Here is a 12,910-nt window from a genome sequence, read left to right on the forward strand (position 1 = left end):
GTGACTCAGGCCTCCCCAAGGAGGACGCCGCATCTTCCTTGGCTTTTTTTTTTTTTTTGCAGTACACAGGCCTCTCACTGCTGTGGCCGCGCAGGCTCAGCGGCCATGGCTCACGGGCCCAGCCGCTCCGCGGCATGTGGGATCTTCCCGGACCGGGGCACAAACCCGTGTCCCCTGCATCGGCAGGCGGACGCTCAACCACTGCACCACCAGGGAAGCCCTTCCTTGGCATTTTTTTCCCTTAATGGGGATAGAGATAAGAACTGTTATATTTGGATCCTTCCAGAACAGTTGGTGGAGAGCAAAGAGCTTAACAAACAGTTAAGGAAAAGGCTTAAGACTAAAAGGTTCGCAGAAATGCCTGGAAAGGTAAGATAAAGTAGAGCAAAGTGTAGGACAGTTTCTGGCAAACCAGTATCATCTTGGCGGGCTGCGTGGTCACTTCGGGGACTTATCCTGTGGAGGTCCCGTCTGAGCGTCTCCCCCTTCCTTCTTATGACAACAAGCCACCCACAGGCTCCTTCTCCCACCTCGTGGTAAACGTCATTCCTTTTATTAGTGTACATCTTCACTGGGTAGTGGGTAGTGGCATCTTCACTGGGTGATATCAAACTGTGTTTTTGACCAAGCTCTACATAGTTTAAGATTCTTAATATTATTTTCTATGAAATAGAGGCCCTTTAAAATGATCGCTGAGATGGCACATCGCACTCTTTGCAGCCGTGTCTGTGCACGTCACTTGCATTGGTCAGACAACTGCTTCACGAATGGCTGAAACTTTCTGGACAGGACGGCCCAATTGATAAAAACGTTGCATCACAGCCTTACTCTTGGCATACTGGCTTAACAAGTGCTGCCCCTAACTCCTTAGGGTCTCCACATCCCTTAGAGATGGACTCCACTGCTCGTGGGAGTTATGAATATTCTGGGTCCATGATTAAAGCTGCTGTGCTAAGAGGAAAGATGGGGGTGATGTGGGCGGTCCTCAGAGTGGGTGTTGAGTGTTGATAGGGAAGAACCGATGTTTTATCTTCACTGGATTTTTAGAAGGCTAGAAATGAAAAATGAGACCCAGGGGAGAGGAAAAATGGTGCTTTCTCAGCTGGTTACATATATTCAGTATCCAGGTTAGGGAAAATACCAGACTAAAAAAAGATAAAGGATTGGTTAGATTAGACTTTTTTGATTTTTCAAATATTTGATATTTTGCTGAATACTATTCTTACAGTGCACTCTGAGTTTTTTTATCTCGAAAAAAAATGAAGCATTATGCTTAACTTGTAACTTCTTGAGCATATAAATTTTTTTTAGGTTATTTCCTAAAAAGATCAGTCAAGTTGGTATTAGATTCTCTTGTACCCATTCATTTTGCAAGTATCTATTTATTTATTTATTTTTGCGGTACGCGGGCCTCTCACTGTTGTGGCCTCTCCTGTTGCGGAGCACAGGCTCCGGACGCTCAGGCCCAGCAGCCATGGCTCATGGGCCCAGCCGCTCCGCGGCATGTGGGACCTTCCCGGACCGGGGCACGAACCTGCGTCCCCTGCATGGGCAGGCGGACTCTCAACCACTGTGCCACCAGGGAAGCCCTTGTGCAAGTATCTATTGATGATCTACAGAATGGTGAACATTGTGTTAGGTGCTAGGAGTATAGCAATCAACAAAACGATATGTTCCCTGACTGATGGAATTTTAAATCTGTAAGAAGACATATTAAGTGAACAGTCTTTTAAGTATCGATATATAATTATAACTCCTGATGTGTACTATGAAGGAAAAGTACTAGAAGTATAATATAGCAGAGGGACCTAACTTCAGTGAAAATATGTGTAAAGATGTTTCATTTAGATTAGGACCCCAGGGATGAAGGGGGAAGGATGGAATCAGAAGAGCCCCCTCAGGCCAAGGGACCAAGTTGTACAGAAGCCCTGGAATAGGATGAGCTTGGAGCTAAAGGAAAGTAAATGTAGTGGTAGTACGGAGAACGGTGAAGGGGGCAGTAGAAGCGCCGGGGAGGGGTCAGATCACGGTGACCTTGCAGGCTCTGGCAGTAGTAATAGCGTGTCCTGAGGCCCTCTGATGTGCCAGGCTTGTCTGATGTGCCAGGTCCTCTGATGTGCCAGGCACTCTCCTTGGTCCTTTACATGCATTGATTCATGGACCTCATAGACAAGAGACCGTGTAACTTGCCCACGTTTATATAGTGGTGTAGCCAAGATTTGATCTCAAGCAGTCTGGCTTCAGAATCCATGCTCTTGAACACTTCATTATGTTTTTATATTAAGAAACATGATAAGCCATTGAAGAATTTCAAACAGGGAAGGGACATTAGATTTGGGGGTTTTTTCCCCTATTTATTTATTTATTTACTTACTTACTTATTTACTTATTTGCTTACTTACTTACTTACAAGATGCAGGATGGAAAATGTGTTGTAGCAGATCAAGAGTGTGGACAGAGAGAAACGGGGCAGCAGCCTAGCCCCTTGTGTGCTTGTCTGCCCCACTGGGCTTCACTGAAGTAGGTGTGTCCACTGAGCCAGAGAACAACACCACTTTAAATAGATGAGTGGGATGGCGAGGAGGTTTCTCAAAGGGCTGGGAGTGAAGAGCAAGACAGTGATATGCCACACCCAGCAGGCATTGTGGGTGCGGGTTTAGAACCTCGTCTCTCCATGTACATATTGAATTTTCCAGGTTTTGCACAAACAAAAGAGTAGGTTGACTTGACTTCACAGACATATTCTTCACACCACTTGAGCCTGCTTGTCCTGTAGATTAATTTTGGAAACTGTTGACATCTATAGAGGAGTCATTTGGGGCCTTATCTAGAAGCACAGCTCTGCTTATTTTAAGGTGATTTGGATCATTTTAAAGACTAACCTGGGGGAGAGGGGCTTCACGTCATCCTTCCCAGCATACACGTGGTTTCTAAGGAGTGTCACTTTATAAAAGCACTGCACTTTCCGTAAAATATTACAGCACTCAGGGAAACAGTGACCTGACACTGGGGGGTGGATAAGAGAAGGAGAGGTCTCAGACCTGAGGCGCACTTCTGGTTTTGAAGAGCTCGCACACAGGCGGATGCAGGAAATCAAAGTGTGAGCAGCCCTGCAGTGGATATGCTGCGGGGGCTTGGACGGCACCCCTAGTGCGGACGGACACTCGGGGGTGGGAAGGTGGGAGCAGGTGGAGGCACAGCTCTGAGCAGAAGCAGTTGAGCGGGCAGAGTAAGCCCTCACGCTGCGCTGCTGTCTGATGAGCAGGAGGTACCTGCCTGTGACTTCCAAACTCTCTGGAGAGTTGAGAAACCTTTCTAATATGGCGGAGTTGGAATGTTTGACAGTCTTCTGGGTAGCTTTTGTTCTGGTTAATATTGAGGAGTTAGGAAAGAATCTTTATGAAATATGTGTTTGGTATAAAAATAAGAACGTATGAATTCCCGTGTACCACCACAGAGCTGCCGGTTGCGGGAGTGTTCCCTCCCCAGTCAAGTTCTCCTCCTCTCCACTCAGAGGTGACCACTATCCTGAACAGTCTGTTTTTACTCCCCTTCCTTTTCTTTATGGTTTTGCCTCAAATATTTGTATCCGTACACAATATATTGTTTAGTTTTGCATGTTTTTGAACTGTATGTGAATGGAATTGTGGAGGAAGAATATGCTTCTGCACCTTGCTCTTTTCACTCACCTTTATCCTGGGATTCCACTGTGTCATTTGTAGTTCTGCAGGGTTTCACAGCATTGTATGAATATAACACATCTTACTTTTCTCCTGTTGACGGACATTTCAGTTTGTTCCAGATTTTTTTGCTCTTGCATACGGCTCTGCCGTCCGTGTCTCCTGGTATGTTTGTAAGAGGAATTCTTTAGGGACCCCTAGGGCTAGAACGTCTGGGTTTTGGATGCCGATCTTCTCATTTACTAAAGCCGGTTATTTCCAGCTGCATGTGAGCTCCAGTAATTTCACCTCCTTGCCAACACTTGGACAGAGTCAGGCATTAAAGTGTTTGCTACTGTTGTGGGTTTGAAACATCTCAGAGTAGTTTTAACTTGTATTTTCCTGATAACTGCTGATATGGGGCATCTTATCATGCGTTTATTAGTCATTTGTTTCCTCTTCCATGAAGGACCTGTGTGTAAATCTTTTGCTCGTTTTTCAGTTGAATTTCTTTTTCTTTTTGATTTCTAAGAGTTCTAGATGATCCTTATTTAAAAACAAAAAATCTATGTTGCAAATGCACTTCCAGTTTGTGGCTTATCTTTTCATGTTCTTTGCGGGAGAACTAGTATGTTTTTAATTTTTGTGGAATTAAATGTATCAGTCTTTATGATTTGAATTTGTAGTATTTAAGGAATCTTTCTTCATGGTTGTAAAGGCAGTCTCCTATATTTATTGTCTTTTAAGAGTTTTATAATTTTACATTTATATATGTCTTTAATCCCCTGGAATTGGTTATTGTATGAGGTAGGGGACAACATTTATTTATTTATTGGCTGCGTTGGGTCTTCGTTGCTGCGCGCGGGCTTTCTCTAGTTGTGGCGAGCTGGGACTACTCTTCATTGCTGTGCGCGGGCTTCTCATTGCGGCAGCTTCTCTTGTTGCAGAGCACGGGCTCTAGGCGCGTGGGCTCAGTAGTTGCGGCTCGCAGGCTCTATGAGTGCAGGCTCAGTAGTTGTGGCGCATGGTCTTAGTTGCTCTGTGGCACGTGGGATCTTCCTGGACCAGGGATTGAACCTGTGTCCTCTGCATTGGCAGGTGGATTCTTAATCACTTCGCCTCCAGGGAAGTCCCTTATTTTTTTTTAATGTGTATAACCAGGTGTCCCAGTACCACCTGTTGAGAAGTCCAGCCTTTCTCCACTAATTTATATCACCTGCTATGTCAGAAACGAAATTTCTAGCAGTGCGTGAATCCATTTCTGGGCTCTGTTTTGCTCCATTGGTCTGTTTACTTCTGTGCCAGCACCTCACTGTCTGGCTTTAGAAGAATTGTTGACATTTGGTGTGGCAAGTCCCTCACCTTGCTCTTCTTTTTCAGGAATATCTTGGTTATTGGCCCTTTGCTCTTTAAAGTTTTTGGAATCAGCTCGTTTTGCTCCACAACCTAAACAGTTGGCATTTTGAATGAAGTTGCATCGAATTGGGTCTCTAGATCCGTTTGCGTTTTGGGCTTTCCTTACTCCCCTTCCTACTTTCCTGACGGTCCCTTCGGGTCACATTATGAAATATTTCTTCACACTTCCCTGCATCCGAAATTGCAGGCTGCCCTTGAGAGGATAGAGAATAGATTTCAAAACCTTTGTCCTTTACGTTAAGCCTTTGAGGTAAACTTTGCTAGAAAATTTAGCCCTAAGAATTTGGGGCCACTGCTCAATTTGCTGCCTCCAGAAAGGAAGCTGGCTCTTTGGAATTCTGCCTTGGCTGTGTTTCAGAGTCCAGTGTTGTGGAGGGGGTAGGACTTGCTTGTGCGGCTTTAATGTCTTTTATGGGACAGTGCCGCACGAGCTAAGGGGAGCTCAGGAACGCTCTTAGTAGTAGTGATCCCAAATGTGGGAAGTAGATCTTGGCTTGTAATTAGAAAGGTTCCTGGGAAGTTTTCTTGGCTCCATTTTCTCCTTGAGATTTATACAGGGCACAACAGCAATTTTTTTTTTTAACTTTTTTTTATTGTCTTTCTAACTCAAGAATAATTTTTAAGGAGAGATTAGCTAACTATAGTATCACACGTTTTCTTAAACATGCTGGTATTTTGACCGATTGGGACAGAAGTGCACCTTAAATTCATGAAAATTCCTTTGCTTCCCTGCTTAGAAGCTTGGAAGCTGCTGCTACTTCGCATTTCTTTTGACTCCTCTGAGCCGGGATTTATTGGGGGTAGAAATCTTCCCTTCTGGAGATAAAAGCTCACCAAGTAGCTGATCCGGCCTCCTCAGTCCATGGGTTTGTGTTGTCTTGTGTTGTTTTGCCACCAGGAGCTAGAAGTACAACATTATCTGATTTTTTTTTTTTTATTATTGCAATCTGATATCCGTAAGGGTCCTTTTGACACCCATGGAATTCCTGTATCTCCTTTGTGAATTAGCATGAAGCAGGGTTTAACGTTTCTCAGTAACCTGTCCCACTACCATTCGATTTTTAGGAATTTGTCTAGGCCTTCCTTGTATCGTTTTTTGACTTCCCAGGGGCTGTGCTTTTCCTGGGGCTTCCTGAGGAGACCTGAACCTCTGTCTGGGCAGAGGGCAAGCAGGCAGCCAGAGACTCTGAAAGGAGGGGCCTTGGGACATCATTAAAGTCATTTAATGACGAGTCAGCTCAGTTATTATACTGTGGCAGGTATTGGTATTATTCATTCAACTATTTATGTGTGTAATTGCTTTTGATTTCATTTCAGACAATGAATGTGTTAAATCCTAAAACACAGAACATTTGGGAGCTACATTTTCCCCTCTGCTTCTTCTGAAGTGCAGCAAGGCCACACTTGACCTAGTCTGGCTGGGAATTCTGGGAATGGAAGGTGGTGGACGCGATCCTGAGGCCCGGCAGGAATAGCTCTGAGGAGCTGCTGTCGGGCAGGCAGGCCCTGGAGGAGCATGTGGGCAAGCGAGACTTGGCGGAGGCTGCTTTGGGGTCATTTTTAGAGTGGTGTTGAAGTGATTGTGGTCATTTCATCAGTTGAGAAGTGATATGGCATGTTGATGGCCAGTTGTTAACCTCTGTTACCTGGGAGCAATAGCCACATTCCATTATCTCTCCTGCCCAGGGGAGTGAGACATAAAGTTTAGTTGGGACTTACTAGAAATTAAGTCATAGAACTAAAAAACATAAAGCTTGACCACTTTATTAGCAGCCTTTTTGGAACAGGCGAGTAGAAGTGTACAGAACTGTGCTGCTTCCTGTCACTAGAGGGAGCAAAAGAAAATGTCTTCAAAGCATCTGGTTGTGACATCAGAGCTTTTCTGATCATACGTGACGAGAATTTTTAAGTGGTGCAAATCAGGCCAGTTTTCCTCTTATCTGGGGTTAGTATATAGCCTTGTGTCTCTGCTGTTGTCTTAAGTAGCTAACACTTGCTTCTTTATTTGCTGCCATATGTGAGTCACTGTTGAAATGATTGCTTGAGTTCCCAGGAGAGGATCCCTACTTTTAATTATTAATACAGTGTTAGGATGTAGGTGCTTTAGTACCCCCAAAGCATCTAGAACAGCACATTAATTTTCTGGGCATATCAGCACAGTCCCTTTAGTGGGAGAGCATTGTAGAATTGACCTGGTGTCCTGAGGGGAAAAAGTTGGACAGTGGGAAGAGGACATACGTAACTCAGGAGTAGGCTGAACTTCACAGACATCCCAGCTCACACATTCCCTGATTACACAGCACGGAGTGGCAGAGAGACAGCCACAACGTGGAATAGATTGTAGAGCCCGGACCCCCCGAGTCAGTGGGCCCAGGGATGCTGTGGGGTGATACAGCGAGTTGTACAACATTTTTTCCCATCCTCAGCTCAGCATCAGAAACATAGATTCTTGGGCGCGGAGGGGAGGGGGGAGAAAAAGAAGAAACACAGATTCTTTCTAGCTTTAACTCTTGGAGAGTCTTTTCAACTTTCTTTCTGCTTAAAGAGTTTGTGATCTAAGCCAGCAGTTTTCATTCTGGGGTTTGGGACATTATTATATTCCACATTTTCATAAGAGAGTATTTTTAAAGTTCACTAACAAAGTTCACTGTAATTAATGTTCTTTGGGACTTTTAAGAGTGGAGTGACGGTGTCATGAAGTTAAATAATGGGGTGTTGCGAGTCCCCCAAGCTGGACCTTTCCAACTTGTCTATTAAAGCTAATTCTGCGTTGAAGTATAGGGACAACTGGTAAACCCCAGAGTAGTCTGCTGCAGATTAGCAGGTCCATTCTCTTAGTTCATTCCTGCTGAAATGAGTAGTGATACTACATGTTCTCATTCTCGTGCTGCTTATCTGAGAATGGAAGCTGCTGCTGGGCAGATACAGGACTTTTTCAGTTGCCTCAGTGAGGCTTTTAGGTAGGTATATGTTCTGGTGGTTCTACTTGGGAGCTTTGGGGAGAATGCTGACCTTTGACCTGTGCTGTCTTTCATACCATGAACTTGCCCAGAACACCATTATCATTCGCTACGCCTAACATTCCCTTATTCTTTGACTATATAAAGTGTCTAGTTTGAGGGGGAACACATTAGAAGAAGGAAGTCAGTTACAGAAACCATTCTTTGGAAGATTGTTTTTTTAATTCAGTTAATTAAACTAGTCCCTTAAGTTGAACTTAGTTTTAAGTTTCTAGTCCTTTTCCCAAATGGAAAGAGAATAAACATCATGGCTGTCATTTATTAAGCATATGTGTCAGGCCCCTCTTAGGCATTTCAGTCCTAACCACAGCCTTGTAAAGGAGGGAGCTACCACTGAACCTTCCCTAGTTTACAGATGAGGAAATAGAGTTTCAGAGAGGTTAACGAGCCTTCCCATGGACACATAGCTAGTCGTGGAGGGCTGGGGAGAACCCGGTACAGCACTGGGTGCTGCCTCCTGAAGCCTGTGTGTTGGCGTCGCTGGTTCCGAGGTTAGATTCTGGCTCATTGTGCTGTTGTGGTTTGTGCTGCACATGGGTTAATGGGTGCAGGCGAGAAGTGGTCATTTGTGGCAGAAGGTGGTGACCTGGGATGTGTGGTTCTCGTTTGGCCACACTGGTGAGGTTTCTGGCATTACCAGGGCTCGACTATGTGCCTGTGGCTCCCAGGGATGGGCATGGCCAGCCCACAAGTACAGCGAGTTCATCTCTTAGGCCAGTGTAAGCATTTGAACCATTCAGGTCCCTGTTGCTTCTTGAATACAGTTGTACTCGTCACCCATTTCAGCTCAATTCTGCTTTTTTTTTTTTTTTTTTTTATCCTGAGTCAGAATTTTTAAAAATATTTAATGCTTTTGCTGTTTCTAGAAATGCTGCGTTTGCTTGCTCTCTCTTAGGACTTCGTGTTTTGTTTGTGACTGTGATACAGTTATTTTCCAGTCAGGCAAAAGAACAGGCATTGTAGCTGCTACCACCACTGGGACTTTCTGGTTTGTTTCAGTGTCGTGACCAACAGTTATGTATCTTTTACAGTAGGCCAAGCACTGTCCGAAGTGTTTTGTATGCATCAACTCTTCTTAATGTCACAGTTCAATGAGTGAGGTGCTATTCTCCGTTTTTAAAATGGGGACCAGCGCCTGAGGGATGTCTCTTTGGCAGTCCTGCTCTCTGCCCCAACTCTGGCTGCTCTCTCGGCAGAGTAGGGCCCTGTGGCCATGGGCTCAAGCCCGAAGTCGCCTCACAGAGAAATGTCTACCTTTCTGTTCTCCTTCACTGCAAAGGGTTTTGACTTCTTCGGGGAAGTGAAGCAGAACTGGATAAAGGCCGTTTCTGAGGCTTTCTGCGACTGGAAACTCTTTAAGATTTTAAAGCTCTTGAATTAATGAAAAGTTTCTTGACTTTTTAGCGTCGTTTCTGGGACTCAGGTTTAGGTAATAAGAATGCAGAGCTCATCTGTCAGTGTCTTCCCTTTGTGTCACTTTTTGTTACAAAAGGCCAGTGCCCAAGAGTGACCTTTTAGCAACACGTGGGGCATGAGGGAAAATTTCCCAAGAGTGGGCCAAGAACACCTTCACGTCTTGGGCCGGTCTCAACATAAAGTCGGGAGTAGTTTGGGGGACTTCCCTGGCGGTCCAGTGGATAAGACTCCACGCTTCCAAGGCAGGGGACACAGGTCTGATTCCTGGTTGGGGAACTAAGATCCCACATGCCGCGAGGCGCGGCTAAAATAAAAGGGAGTGGTCCAGGTATCCCCCGGGAGCACCCCTCCCTCTTCCTGCCACACCCCATATCAGTCCAGGGGAGAGGGGCTAGCTAGAGTGGGGTGACTGCAGCCACCCAGGATGGCAACATTGGTGGCTTGTCTCCAGAATGAGATTGCGGGATTTTGATGCACACAAGGCGTGCTGATTATAAGTTAGCAGCATGTCACCCAAGAGGGAAGAGATCCCAGTCAGCCCTAGAGAGTCGTCCCTACCATACAGTTTGTTTCAGAGATCTAGCTCCATCCAGTGTTTTAAAGACGTGGGTTAGATGGCCAAGGAAGCTTCCAGCTCCCCTCTGGGCAGATGGCCAAGGAAGCTTCCAGCTCCCCTCTGGGCAGTCAGCCCCACGGTGGCAGCATGATCTTCCCGAGCCCCTTCGGGCTGGGGATGCTGCCAAGGGAGCCTAAGGGGCCCCTGAGAGGAGCGACCCACCCGTGCGTCCTCACAGGCTCCACACTTGCAGCGGCCTCCCGCAGGGGCCAGCCGCCCAGCCCCCCAGCCCCTGACGGGGAGCCCTGAGGAGGCCTAGACAGGAACCTGGGCCGGGCCGGGGGCACGGGGAGCCCTCCGAGCCCACACCACGAGCTGTGGCGAGGGATCCGCAAGTCGTTTTCATAAACTACAGCCCAAAGCCCTGGTGGGTCACATTGCACGTGTGTTCTGAGCTACAGCGAGCGCGTTCGTGTGAGTCACCTGCACGATGCTTGGAGACCCCCTGGAACCCGGAGCAGCTGTGGTCACGGTGCCCAGCACACCTGCTCGTCCTGGGAGCGCAGACTGAGTGACCTTTCCTTCCTCCGATGGCAACCTCATGGGGGGTGGCATAGGCTGTTTCCTGGGGGGCCTCGGGGGGACGGGTGCTCCCCTCGTGTTCTGCCGGCAGCTGTCTGTCCATCCTGTGGTCCCCTTTCTTCCCACCTCGTCTGCCCAGGTGAGCTAAGTGTCCTGCACCCCAGGCATCTGTGAGGTGTTCTAGACTTGGGCTGCTTCTCCTGGGTCGTAGTGAAGCGGTGGTGAGGAAACCCGTGTGGAAATCTGCCACCCAGAGCTGCTAGGATCAGCTGGGAGACGTGGCCCCCACTGGTAGGGGCCTGCGTGGCCGGTTTCCTTACCGCTTTCCCACACTGCTGCTCCTCATTGGTACTCCCTTTACCCCCCAGCAAACTCTGGTGTCCTCCGCCTCCCCTGCTGGCAGTCTTCTCACAGGTGGAGGAGTTTGAGGTCCCCTCACCTCCTCTCCTAGGAGCTAACCATGAAGGAACAGGCACAGGAATTGGGGGGCGGGACACCTCAGCCGGAACAGCTTGTGTGTAGAGAGCTGCTGACCCCTCGGCCTCCTCCCTGGAGTTCTTTTGTGCTAAAAGCTGCCATGAAGCAACTGCTGGCCGCGTGTGAGAGACGGGAGCACAGAGAAGCACAGGTTTGGTCTGCAGGCTTGTCTGGATTTTTCGGAGATCTTTGCCTTAGGTTAAATCCAAAAATCACGTGAAAGGCGTGGCACGTTCCGCGTCTGGGATGCTGCACTGTAACTGCTTTTGTGCTTTGAAGAGCAATCTTTGCTTCTGTTCCTTTTATTAAACAAATGTAATAGAATGACAAAACGAAATACCCCTTGCCCTCCTTGCTTTGTAATGAGGAAGTCTATCCTTTATTTCAAAATTCAACTTGCAGAAATTGATTGTACTTGATAATTTGCTGTGCGTCCCTAAAAAGCATAAAATAGAAGAAGCAGTGTTGCTACAGTAGCTGCTCTCGTTCTCTGGCAGTCATTACAGGTTTTCCAGTACAAACACGTTGTCTCCTGACTGTCCTTTCTGAGCTCAAAAATGGCTTTCCCTCCAGCCCCGTTATTCAGTTATCACCTCGGGAAATGCACAGATATAACTGATGATCCCTTTAAAACGTCCTGTAGCATGCCACCCTCCCCCATCCTTCATCTTTTGTCCCATTCCTGTCATTAAATGTTGCATTGCCAATGTATATTTTATAGGGTGACCCTGGCGGATGTCACTTTGATACTGTGCAGGGATAATAAGATTGCACAGACAATGAAAGTCCGATAAATAGAAAAATGTTTACGAGACAGAGAATGGCGGTTTTAACAGTTTTATGGCTTTCTTTTTCCCCTCTCTCTTCTCCCCCTTTGCTGGTAGAATTGTGGTTTTGTTACAGGAACTAGAAAACATTAAGAAGGGTGATGTGGTGATAGACCCAATGGCGGTGAAATCCCACTTGCCCTGTTGCTGAACCCCAATAAAGTGAATTCAGGAAATAATGAAGTATTCAGCTTGTGGGAGAGAAAACCTATTTCAGTGAATGAATTCTTGAGGTTTGGGAGGCCCTACAGAGAAAACGAGACTCCTGGTGTTGACGTTATTATATTGAAAATGTTAACAGTCTGTATTTAAACAAACACCCCAGTAAAACCAAAAATAAAGGCCCCCCCCTGTGGGCGCTTCTGCGGGGATCCGTGTTAAGCAAAGGCGGTTGGTCATGTGCTGTGCCAGAGGCTGATGTGGGCCCCGCACGTGGCTGGGAGCCCTTCAGTTCAGGCTGGGCTTTAGACCAATTCGTGATGGTGTTGATCTGTGTCTTCAAATGAGCCATTTCCAGACCTGTTACTTACATTTGGTTACTGTTGTTGTTTTTGGTGAAGTGGCAGAACCTTCTGCGGGGGCTCAGTTGGTGGTTTAACGGAGCCGCTTGGGGAGGAGGCAGCAAGAGTGGAGGCTCATGGGCTCCCCTGAGTGGCCCATGAGTCACAGTTGGAAGTCGCCGCTTTAATTACGTGCCTCTAGCTGGAAGTAGTTTGGAAGGATGCCCTGTAGCATGTGCAGAAGTCTTTTCTTGAGGGACTCTACAGGATCTAAACTCTCAAGCTTCCTTGGGGAATGAAGAGTCACTGCTTTGGGGTGAAGAGGTGTGTGAAGGCCCTTTGCTCGGCACGGGTCTGTGACATTTGTAGCCTAGAGCGAGAAGTGGACAGAGGGCTTCTGGAACAGGGGCCCCTGGACGGCCCAAGGCGTGGCGAGCTGGTCAGGAGGGTGCCCGTG

General features: G+C 46.9%; 1 protein-coding gene across 5 annotated transcripts in view; it reads left to right on the forward strand.

Annotated features, from left to right (window-relative positions):
• RERE (arginine-glutamic acid dipeptide repeats) overlaps window positions 1-12,910 on the forward strand; it is a 429,037-nt gene that overhangs the window by 396,482 nt on the left and 19,645 nt on the right. The window lies entirely within an intron of this gene.

Source organism: Globicephala melas, chromosome 1 (assembly GCF_963455315.2).
Source record: "Globicephala melas chromosome 1, mGloMel1.2, whole genome shotgun sequence".
Lineage (NCBI taxonomy): Eukaryota > Metazoa > Chordata > Mammalia > Artiodactyla > Delphinidae > Globicephala > Globicephala melas.